The 12,554-nt window shown below is 37.4% G+C and overlaps 1 pseudogene; it reads right to left on the reverse strand.

Annotated features, from left to right (window-relative positions):
* Positions 1 to 6,255: 6,255 nt before the first annotated feature.
* Positions 6,256 to 6,906, reverse strand: LOC101575211 (annotated as a pseudogene).
* Positions 6,907 to 12,554: the final 5,648 nt, after the last annotated feature.

Consider the following 12,554-nt stretch of genomic DNA (forward strand, 5'->3'; position numbering starts at 1 on the left):
AAGTTTCAAAATAGCTCACACCTCCAAAAATACTCCAGAAGGTAAAACCATGTTAGAAGTTTGCCTTTAGCTTTTATCACAAAGAGGACACAAAGAGTAAAGGAGCGAAAACTCTTTCTTTTAAACTTGTGCTATCAGCAAGGAATCCAAATTCAGCAGAATCAGCATTGCTAGATAAAACATAGCTCTAAAAAATAAAATACCACTTCATGGAATTATTTCTACTTAGTAAATATTTGTGATGTAGAATATATAGATGGGAGAACTATTGAAGCTAATGGAAAAGTACTGTGAAATATGGTCATAAATCTTCACAAAATATGGTTCTTCCTCTTGTTGTTTAGCAGTCTTCATCTACCCCAGACAGGACCACTGGAAGTCGTGATTTCCAAGCATGGCCATCTTCAGTAGCTCATTCAAAAGCCCAGCCAATCAAAATAACAAAAATCCCCCAACTTCTTTTATCTATTTTGTCTTCAGTAAAGATAGAGAATGAAGTTACTATGTTTTATTGTGTAACGGTAACAACTTTTAACAACTTGGAAGACTTACCATAAAATTTTTCTTCACCGCTGCTTCTCAAAGTTGAACAAATCTATTATTTTAACCTTGTAGATCGGGTTTTCACTATACCGTTCCTTTTACAAACAATTCAGTGAAAATTAGGACAGGCTACAAAAAATCTTTTTAAAGAAAGAATATTAATTTGCATTGAACTGGTTTTATTCTGATGAACTCTCTGTATTAGTTATTTTGAAGATCAGACCTGTGATCCATGTGTCAGAAATGCAGTATGTAATTGGTATGGTATATTTTCAGGATTGTATTGAGAAAGGGTCTTAAAGATTCATCTAGTCCCCTTCTTAAAAATTTGATACCTTTTTTTTTTTTTTTTTACTTTATTTTTTTTAGATACCTTTTTGGTGACTATCAGAGACATACAAAATCTTGGACATCAAAGACTATAGGGCTTATGTTTTTATGCAGAAGCTATATAACTTTTATCAAATTCAGTAAAGTATTGATGATCCCTGAAAAGTTAAAAATCATTAAACAGCAAATTCCTCCTGTGTTTTGAGTGCCTGTACAGTTTTTCTGAAATCTGTGTATTAAGTAGCCTTTGATTTTCCCATCCCATAGCATGTATATCTCATAGATGGCCAAGGCAGACTTCTGCTAGGAATGGGTTAGCAGGCAGAACCTGGAGGATCTTTCCAAATGGCACTGACAGGAGGGCTGTCTTGGACCTCGTGAGCAAATATCAGGAGATTTGAAATATCCAGAGACCACTCGGGTAAAGTTATTTTCATGTCCATAAGAATGGTGGGACAGAGGGCCGGCCAAATAACTCAACAGATTAAAGCACCTGCAAGCAGGCGCAGGGGCCAGGGTTCTATCCCCAGGCCTGTTGAGCCAGCCCTACCCCTAGGACATCCTGAGAGGGCAGTTGAGACTAGGCATGGTGGCGCACACCTATAATCCCAGCACTTGGGAGGCTGAAAACAGGAGAATCACTATGAGTCCAATCTACTAGTGAGACCCGGAATACTCTGTAGACCTTCCTCCCCCCTCCAAAAAAAAAAAAAGTGGTGAGACAGAAGTGGGAAACAGAGAAAAACAATTATTGTGCTCTTATCCTACTGATCTTTATTTAAAAAGATATTTATATATCTTTAAAGCCAAAGAAATCTATCACCTAATCTGGTGGAATAACTTGTTGAATAACAAGAATAGACATTAATTCTTAAAATACCTTATAAATTTGGTAATAATGTGAATCAAATCTCAGGAACTTACTTATGTACCATTTACATTAGCATAAATTCCTTGCTATAAACTATAAATTGGGCTCAGGATCTTGTACTTGTTTTGCCCATAAAAAAATCCAATCAGTGTCCTAGTCAGAATGAACAGTGGTATTGGATAGCTAAAAAAGAAATAATCATCTCTTTTAACAAGGGAAGGTTTAAAATATATATATATATATATATATATATATATATATTTTTTTTTAAATAGACATATATCTTATACTATACTTTCTTATTTTTTTTTTTTTTTTTTTTTTTTTTTTTTTTTTTTTTTTTTTTTTTTTTTTCAGAACCAGGGGTTGAGCTCAGGCCCTTGCACTTGCCAGGGAAGCACTTATTCCACTGAGCCATCTCCCCATCCCTCTTGGTAAAGTTTTTGAAATGCTTAAGAGAATGTGATCAGTCTCATGATTCCAATATAAAATGCATAACTGGCTAATTGATTTAAACTTGTGCTTTTAGGCTGAAATATTACTAAATTGATTTAGAATGTTGGAATAGTTAAAAGAATTTGATTCACCATATTTATAAATTAAGTTCATTTGATTTGAGATTTATTTAATTAGGAAAGCTTTAAGTCAGACAATTGATGTACTTAAAGGAAATCAGATATATTAAATTTATAAATGAATTTTAAAATGTTAGAAGAGGTTTAATTAACTTTATAAATGGAGCTAAATAGTTCTCTAAGCACTCTTAAAAGCAGTTGCTAAAATTTAGTAGATTACAAACAATTGAATTCATAAGCTTAAATCAGAGGCTTAGGAAAAAGAAAAAGCAGCTTAAAAATTTTAACGTGAAGAAGTCAAATATTAATATTTAAAAACAACATACAATCGGACTGATCTTTTCTGAGCACAAAGGTCATGCTCAAGGATTCAGGAAACCCCATATGTGATGCACACTTTTTGTTTTAAATATGCTCTTCGCTTCCACAGAGCATGAAACCTGAGCAATACTCTACTGAAACGTAACTTTCCTTCAGCATTTTTACTACAAAAGGGAAAATCAGTGCAGGTATGATGTTTGGGGAACAATAAACAGTGGTCAGGATTTTGGCAATCTAATGCACACTGTTACCAGGTGGTTATCCTAGTACATAATAATTGGTGATCCCCCCCCCAAAAAAAGGTCAGAGTTCAATGTGAAATCTCTTATATGAAAAATCGGATCTAGGAGGTGTATGGAATCCACATCTGAGAGTGAATTCCACTTCAGGTCACTTGTTTTAGAACTCTAGTAAATAAGAAAGTGCTGTCAGAACTGGTACTTCCTGAATGTCACCTGTTGCCTAAAATTTTTAGCTTTTGTCCCAGAGAGAAGTAGAACTTCTCAACTTTACAGATTCCCCTAGAATCTCTTCATGCCAGATCATTACTGGACAGTGTACTTTTCACTAAAGAAGAAGCTTATTACATGTGTGTTCATCCCTTATTTTTTTTTAAGTTGTGTTTAAAATCTTCTATGATATATTTCTTTTCTCGGGTTTATTGTATATGGCTGTGCTGGGGATGGACGATTCTCACACCACGCCAGAGCTTCCCTCCCTGGTTCTCTTTGTGTGCTGCAGATTTCACTTCTCTTTCATCAGCTGAGCAAGCCAGCTTCATTTCACAGCTAACTGTTCTGGATGCTGATGGTGTATAGGTAACTTCTGGGTTATGTTTCAAACTGGCAATAAATTCCAGTACCTCAGTGTTAGACACTTAAAGCCTGTGTGTTTTACTTTACTATTAAAACCTCCCAGAAGTGCTGGAACTTAAGTCCTTTTTGACCTTCATAGCAGCAGCCATTTCTGCCCTGCCTGTAATCGCTAGTCTAGATCTTTGCCATTTCAGTGCAATTGGGCCTGACTTCCAAAGGGCCAGTATTGGCTTCTCTTTTGCAAGGGCTTTTTCTGGCTGCTGGAGGCTGTCCGCTCACAGTCACCACTTCCCAGGCCCACCACACAGTAGCAGTGCCGGCCAGTTCAGGTGCGACTTCCATCCCACTGACCCACAGCAGGTGCCAGCATTTGCCTATTCCATCCTCTTCTGTCTTTGCTGGGATAAGTTTGAGGTGTGTTTCTATACTGCTTCTAAGAATTCCTCAGTGAATGTGAGCTGCAGTTGCCCATGATGTTAATTTATTGATAATGAGCATTTCTTCGTTTTCCCTATCTCATGTTTGTACTGGAATTGCTCCCAAACACCACCCACTTGCATTCTAATATCCATCTCTAGATCTATTTCTGGGGGAACCTAAAGTATAAAGCATTTTTCAAACCAAATGCCATTTTAATGAAATTAATTAGGCATAGAACTTAGTTAGCCCTCAGCAATCTTAAGGGAAAGCAGGCATTTCCACATAACTATTGGATCTGGGACTCAGGCACAGCATTTCCCTTACTCAATTGAAATAAAATGTGCTTTCCCAGTAGACGTTGGCCTTAGGAATGGTTGCCTAGGTTTTAGACCAGGACATTGTTCCTGGAAATTTTGATTCAACTATTAGAATTTTAAGAAATCATACTAATCCCTAACTGTTTTCTGACAAAATCCCATCCCAACTTAGGGTGGAAAACAATTACGAAGTGGTTCAGGGATGATTTTCTCTTCAGGTCATTTCCGCATTGACTTTCGAGAGCCCAAACTGTGGCCACGCTAATGGTTTCTACTCAACTCTGCTGGGAAGCCTGGTGTACTCTCAGGCCTAATGGATGCATACAAAGTAGCTCATTATTCCTCCAATAAATGGTTCTGTCTGCCTCTAAATCACCTTATTTGGTGACTCAATGTCCCCAGGAAGTTTGATTCTGGGAAGACATTTAAAATTTCTAACCACTGACCAGGGAGTGGCTTACTCACCCAAAGGATGCCATCTATCCATGCTGACAGAGGCTGTCTAATCCAAACGTGATGAAGTATTCATGAGCCTCCCCTTTGCCTTAAAATAGAACCCATCTCTCCACTTGGGGAAGGTATTGGAGCTCTGAATGCCTCCAGAATGAATCTACTCACTTCTAGGTTCTAATCGTTCCCCTCTCCCTTGCAGGGTGACTCTAGGATGCTCGGCTTCTCTCAGCCAGCTGTCCTTTTGCATTTGCTCTCGCCTCACCTCACTTTTCCCCTCAGCCTTATTTACAGCTCTGTCATTCGAGGGGCGGTTGTGGCATTGACTTCCCAGGGGAAGGAATTAAACATTCATGAGAAAGATAGCGTGGGCTTGTGGGATCTGGAAGAAGGCAAACTGAATATATAGTAAATGAAAAAAATTAAACATGTTAATTTTAATACTCTTAACAAGCACTGGCATGTCTGTAGCCTCTTGCAAGATGTAGTCTTCTAAAAGCTGGATAGCCTGTGTTATACTTATTTTAGTCATGCATGATTTTTCCCCCATCATTAAATTAGAATATGATTACCTCCCACAGACAAAATAGCACCTTTGAGTACTAAGTAATGTATTTTATTTCATAAATAGGATCAAAACACCTTTATTAGATGCTAGTGACTAGGGAGAAAGAACATTTTATTAATATTTTAGTATCGACTCTATTTTATTACACTTAATCAGAATGGGATTTTGACAGCAACCAAGAGATGTACTCTAAACTTTTATATATGCTCCAGTTATGTTGCTTGAAAAATGCTTGTTATTATTTTTCTTTTATACTAGAAACTGAAGTGTTTACAAGAGATCCCTTCAAACACCGCCAGGGCTGCGTATTATTTTGCTTGGAATCTGGGCTCCTAGTAATTTCTTTCTCTAGAAAGATTTAAATGAGGAGACCCAGGAAGGTCCTACTATACAAAATCCAGGACAGGGATACTTGAAGATACTTGCTTCCTCTCCTCTTTTTCTTTCTTTTTTTAACAAATACTTATTTAATATGTGGGAATATAGCAGTCAGTGAAACAAAATGCTTTTTTTTGTGGATCTGGAGGTTATGAAGAGCCAGGCAAGAAAAGTAAAACCACAGGTTCTCTTGTCAGGGCCTGAGTCCCTCACCCAGCACAAGATTTCAGATGTCTCTACTGGGCCAGTACTACATTGTGGACCACCTACAAGCTGAGCCCCCACAGAGCCGGATAATCACACTTGGATATGTTTGATTTTTTTTTTTTTTTAGTAAGTAATTTTATTTCCATGATTTATTTACACTATACAAAAACTGATGAAAAGCACCCCATAAGTTCATAGTACATTACAATAGATTAACTTTAAAAATATATTCCTTTGTAAAAGGCTCATAGAACATTGGCATGTCGATATGTGACAACTCTAAAAGCACACCACCGACTCTGGGTATAGACAGCAAGAATGCTTCCAAATTCTGTCAATTTCACAATCACAGGCCACGATTTGGGTCTTAAATACATGGCAATTTTAAATTTTTAAAAAAATGAATTCCACAGTGGAAAGTTCTCGAAGCAATACTTGTTAGTTCATTAAAATACATACTTCATGGAGATGTTTTGTCATAATAATCCACAGTGTCAAATAATCTGACCAAAGACACACTTTGACATCTTAGGAGAAGTCCAGAAGTCTCGTCCTTTGTTGTTTCCTGCTTTTTCTGTTTTGCTGATTCTTCTGGCTCTACTTTGTGCTTTTTGGAAGTATGCTCTTCTTTCTCATCAGGTGATTCCAACGTTTCCTCCCCTTCTGGTAGAAGCCTAGCTTTCTTAGCATTCTGTGGGGCATCGTCTCTATTGTTCTCATATATGTTCGACCATTTTATTGCCATGTCCAGCTCTGGAGGCGGAGGTTTCTTCTCTGTAGTGTAGGTCTCAGGAGGCGGTACATAGTTTGACTTCCATATTTTGAATTCCTTTGGGGGCTCTTCGGGCACCTTGATGATGTGTTTCTCCCAGTCATCTGCTTGTTGAGCTGATTGTAGAGAAAGGCTGGGCGCATCACACTCCATGACAGCTCGTCAGTCCCGGCAGCCGCTTCTCCGCCTTGTTCCCACTGCTGCCCGATGATTTCGCCGGATCTGGTTCGGTTTGTCTCTTCTTGCTCGCTGTTATCCTCCTCGACCGCCCGAGGAGTCTGAGCTGCTGCTCCTGTAAGCCGTGAAATAGCTCAGCGGGCCCTTCCCCTCAGCTGCCATGATGGTAACCTGAATTTTTTTTCCTAGAAATGATGAAAATAGAATAGTACTATATTTCACGTGAGGTATAAAAAGAGTTGCTGTGAAGTTTAGAGGAGATAATAAGTTTTTTTAAAAGCTGGCTGTGCCACTTATTGGCCAGGTAAATTTGGTCAAATTATATGGTGTCTGTGTCTCAAGTGTTCTCCTGTAATGCCAGTAGCACCTGCCCTTGTCAGACTGCGCCTGGAATGAAGTGAGTGCCACGGAGAGTTTAGTAATTTGGTCAGCTGTCCTGGATAAAGCTTGACCTTTTCACCCTGTGGGATTGGCTGCCCAGCTTCTGCTTAGACAACTGTATGTGATGGGAACCCCATACCTTTTGGAGGGCCCTTTTGAACTTAGACTGTTGTGTTCTCTGCACAGCTCTTTATCCTGTGGACCTGAAGTCTCACTCTCCCATGTGGCTTCTATCCTATGTGTGGCATTTTCACTTTGGGACCATTTTCAGAGCAGTGAAGGTCCTTCTTCCATGTGATGCGTCCAGTTGTTTGAAAAGAGCATGTACTCTTGACAGTACTTTGCACTAGACTAAATATCCAGGCCCTATCATTTTCTCTCAAGACATGGTTTCCAGGTTATCTCTTGTCTGATCCCAGGTTGTGAAAAGGGCCCTGTACCAGCTCCTTCATGTAAAGTGGACCACCTACCATCCATCTCACTCTCCCCTTGGGACCTATTTCTCTGTATGCACTGCAGGGTGAAATACCCAAATGTGAATAAAGAGCCTACTGTAGACTAGCACTAGAATGTACAGCTAACAAAGCAAGAGGTCCACTGTCATGGAACTTAGAAGATAAATAGTCTTCAGGTAAAGAATACAGAGACTTGAGATTATACTCTCAGGTTGTGTAGTGAAATCTCAAGCTTGGAAAAGAGCCAGCTGTGCGTATCTGGAAGGAGTGGTCCGACTTGAGGAAGGAGCATGTGCAAATAGCTTAAAGTTGGAGTGAGTTTAGCTGTGAGATCAAACAGCAGGAGGAAAGCCCATGTGGCTTGAGCAGTGGGAGTGGGGAGCTGGGAGAGTGGTCTGGGATGAGGGTGTGGGTGTCAGCTCAGCACATAGTACCCTATGTGGTAATAACTGTCCTCTCTTGGCTTTGGAAAGGTTAGATTTGCAAGGATGAAAGGGGCAGACAGACCTTCCACTCTTCTTTCTTGAAACTACCCATACTCAACTCATACTCACACTGTGCTACAGTTATGGGCTCTGTGTAGGAGTGTTTAGAAAAAATACCAGAAGTACTGATGCAAAAAGTCTTTCTACCTGGATTGCTTTCTCAGACTGTATTTTCCTATATAACATCAAAACATTGATTCTGCTGGTTTTGTTTAGTGCAAGATAGATCTCCAGTCTTTTTCTTTTGTGATGGATTTCCAGCTACTTGAAGACAGTTTTATTGCCCTTTGCACCTGTAGTTTTTCTTTTATTTATGTAAAATATTGCTGAGTTTTTTGTCTTTCTCATTATATGAATTTGACTGATCTCAGCTCTTTATTATGGGAAGGATATGTCAGTATGCATTCTCTTTGATTGTCACATTACAATATTTTTATCTTATTCTTGTGTTTGGTATTTCCCCCATTGTTTATAATTTAAGCAGCAATAAAGTTGCAAGGATATATATGTGGGGGGATGTATTTCTAAATGTATCAACTCATATAGGTGGGTAGCTGCAGTGAAATCATCTTTATGAAATGCCTGCCTCTTTTGTTCTATCAAACAGCTTCCATCAAGTAGCAAAAATGTTTAATACTCATTGTATATCTATTGCTTTGTTGAAGAATACAGTAAAGAGAAAAATGAAACATCATGATAGTCAAAGAACTAATGAACCCAGAGAAACAGTTTAAAACATAAAATAGTAATAACAACTGTTTTTACCAGTGACAACTGTCTCTGGAATAAGGGTAGATCTTGATTGATAGCATTTGCTGATTCATGACTGATTGCCAGCCCTACCATGAAGTTACTCAACACCAGGTTAAAAGAAATACTCATTATTGCTGTGTTTTACAGTATTTGATTCATATAGCAGATACCGATAAGTTCAGGGACACAGATAATAAAATGTCATGCAAATAACTAGCAGTATTATGTGTTGGCTATTACCCTTGTTTTGAAAATATTTAACTAATTTTATGTAATTTAATTTATTTATAAATATATGATTTTTAATAATTCTACTTCTGAAATTTTTTGAAAATATAATAGTTGACTCTGAGGAACCAGTATCAACTTGCTCTAGTTTAACAGTGGAAACATAATCACGACAAAAGATAATAGAGATATTGTCACATCGTGTGTTGTTTGGAAATCCAGAGAAGAGACAACTCATTGCGTTATGTATTGAGGTAATTAAAGAAGGTTTTCTTGAATGGGGTGGTAGGATTTCAAGAATGTACAGGATTTGCATTCAGGAAAAAAAAGAAAAAACATTCTGTCTCCACAGTAGAGATGAGAAGTAATAATGTCTTATTAGTAGCAATAATATAACATATATTTCCTGAGTGCTTACTCTATTTTAGGCATTGTACTAAAGACTTCATGTTTTAATTAAATGTCCTAAAAACTGAAGCAGTAGATACTATTCCTAACCTCCATTTAAGACTAAGGAATCTGACTGTCATTAAGCAACTTGTTTGAAGTTAGGCAAGTAGTACATATTTTACCTTTTTAAAAAATCCCTGTCTTTTTAAAGATAAATTTAGTGAAACATCTGGGTTATTCATAATTAGAAAACTCAAGTAATAGCCTTCAAATACTTTTTGCACTTAAACATTCCCATCTGTATTACACTGGTTGTCAAGCCTCCAAATAAAGCTTTCTCTTGGGCATTCCCAGGTCTTTGGGGAATGGAGAAACGAGATAATGGCAAATGAAAAAAGAAACAGATGGATTGGCTTACTGAAAAGTAAATTCTTTTGAGGCACAAAATTGAAAATGTGGAGCTAAGTCTACCTTCAGGAACATCTGAACTTGAGAGCTCTGAGGATATATCATGCCCGGTCTCTTCTGTATCGGGCCTATTTGGGACAATCTTTCACCAGGTCAAATCCAGATGTCTTCCTAGCATTTCTTTTGTATGTATACTCACTACTTTCGGAGTCAGGGAGTTTTTCCATAGCTTTGGAAAAAAAGTTCTAGCCCAAGTCTCCTAGGTCAGTTGGGCTTGACTTTCTCCCTTCACCACTATTATGGCTAAGGGGATCCCTTCTCTTGCCAAGGTTGAGTCCCATGACTTCCCTGCCACCTACTCACCCTCCCTACCCATGCAGGAGCTATTGGTGTAAAATCACAGAAATGTGGGTATCCCATCCACGCAGGAAGTAAAGTAATGGGCAGAGGAAAGGCCATTCACAAAGGAAAAAATATCAAAGTGAAGATAGAAATGAAAGAGAATCTACCGTATAGACTACTGCAGAACATAAAAGAGAAAGTTATATCTGAATCCATCTTAATGGTTATACTTACAGAGTGTACCTACGAAATTGCTAGAAAGACATTCTGTGTGAATTCATATATCCAACATTTTGACACCCACTATATCTGATAGGCACTGTGAAAGTTCATATAGTTCTTTTTTGTCTTTATATTTAATGTATAACAATTACAACAGAGCACACATTTGTGGTGTATAATTCAGATTTAACAAACTTGCCTGTGAAATCACTGTATGCAGAAAAACATCTTCAGCACTCCTTACAAGTTTTATTGTGCCTGTTGATAATCTGTTCTTCCTTTTACTCCTCCAAGGCAACCAGTCTGATCTGCTTTTTGCCCATATAGATAAGCATCTATAAGTTTGTATTTTCTAGAATTATATATAAATGGAAGCATACTGTACATACTTTTTTTGTTGAAACTTCTTTCACATAGTGTGTGATTTTGACATTCATCTATGTTGCATTTACCAGATATTTTTGTGGCTGTGAGGCGTTCCACTGAGTGGATATGTTGAAATTTACTTTTCTTCATTTTGCATTGATGTGGGTTTTTGTAGTTTGACTATTCAGCATATTTTTGCCTTTTGTACCCCTGTAGAATTCTTTGTGCAAAAATGGTGTAGGTGTTTTTTGTAAACAAATATATTTGTTGCTTTTCTAATACCTAAGATTAGAACCCAAGTCATATGGCAAATGTGTTTAACTTTGTCACAAATTGCCAGGTTGTTTGCCAAAGTGGCTGTACCATTTTAAATTCCTATCAGGATTGTTGAGAGTTCTAATTTCTTCACATCCTGACCAATATTTGGTAGGATCAGTTTTTTCTGTCATCTTAATGTGTGTACAATAGTATCTTAGTGAAGTTTAACTTAACCTTCCTGATGACTAATAACACATTTTTTTGATATTATTTCTCACCTGAAGATGATGATATTTTTCTTTAAGACACAGTATATATGTTTATAACTGTAGATAGAACATTCTATAATTCCTGCCCAGAAGGTGCGCTGGGGTAATAAAAGCCTGGTCATGCAGCATCTCCCTTGACTGATCACGTCCATGAAAGTTTGTCTGAAGACTGGCCTTTCAACATTATTTACTTTGTGAAGTCACTGCACTTGAAACCAGTGTAGCTTAGAATAATATAATTTAGACTGTAACTCCCAAGTAGTTTTCTTAATATGACTAAAAGTTCACTTGTAAAATTGATCAGGGCCTTTTTAGAAGTAGTTAAGACAAAAATCTTTTCCTGAGTGCCTTCTTTCTGGAAAATTCCGGGCTCATAGCCAGAAATAAAGTAATAAGAGAGAGAAGTTTGCATTGCTGTCAAATTGTGCAGGTATTCTTTCTAGAATTGCTCATATCCACGCATCCATAATAAATAAGTTTTGTCACAAGGTTGGAATTTTTTTTTTTTTTTTAGAAATACCATTTGTTTACTTTGTTTGATTCAGTTCTGATGTTGCATTTCATTTTTTTCTAATCTAAATTGAATATTTTTGTTTAGGTGCCTGTTTTCTGGTATACACGCATGCATATAAAGCTTTAATTTGAAGGAGAAAATAGGGTCATTTATTCTTTTTTTTCTGACTCTCCTCTTTCCGGTGTGCATGTCATAGACCTGCCCTTTTAAAATAGCGATCCTGCATTTTTGAAGAAATCATTGCAAAGCATTTCATCCTGAAATACATCTGCTAACCTTGAAAATCATTGCTAGTTCTGTTGTATCTGTCTTAGCTGTAGAATGGAAGAAGAGAAAAGATAACTGGAGGAAAGCTTTCAAAAAAAGTTAAGGACAATATTAGCAGCACATTTTAAAAAACTATCCAAGTCATAAAAATCATTTCTAACTCATATGAGGTATTTGACTTGTGGCAAATACAGTGCTCAGTTATTTGCTGCCATCTGATTTAATGAGGGTAAGAAGTACCAGTATCCCCATATTTGAGGATATAGAAAATGAGGTTTGGACAATTTAATTTTCTGAAGTTCATTGCGTATGTGTTGGCAGAGGCTGGCTTTGAAAGTGGGCCCATGTGTTCTAGAACACTAATTTTGACTGACAGTATTCTGATTGACCGGCACAAGTTTATTAGCTTATCAATAAAAAGATAGAAGAACAACAGTTTTTATAGCCTTGGAAAGTTTTTTTTCATTCATGC

The sequence above is a fragment of the Octodon degus genome, unplaced genomic scaffold (assembly GCF_000260255.1).
Source record: "Octodon degus isolate 3935 unplaced genomic scaffold, OctDeg1.0 scaffold00099, whole genome shotgun sequence".
NCBI classification, from domain to species: domain Eukaryota; kingdom Metazoa; phylum Chordata; class Mammalia; order Rodentia; family Octodontidae; genus Octodon; species Octodon degus.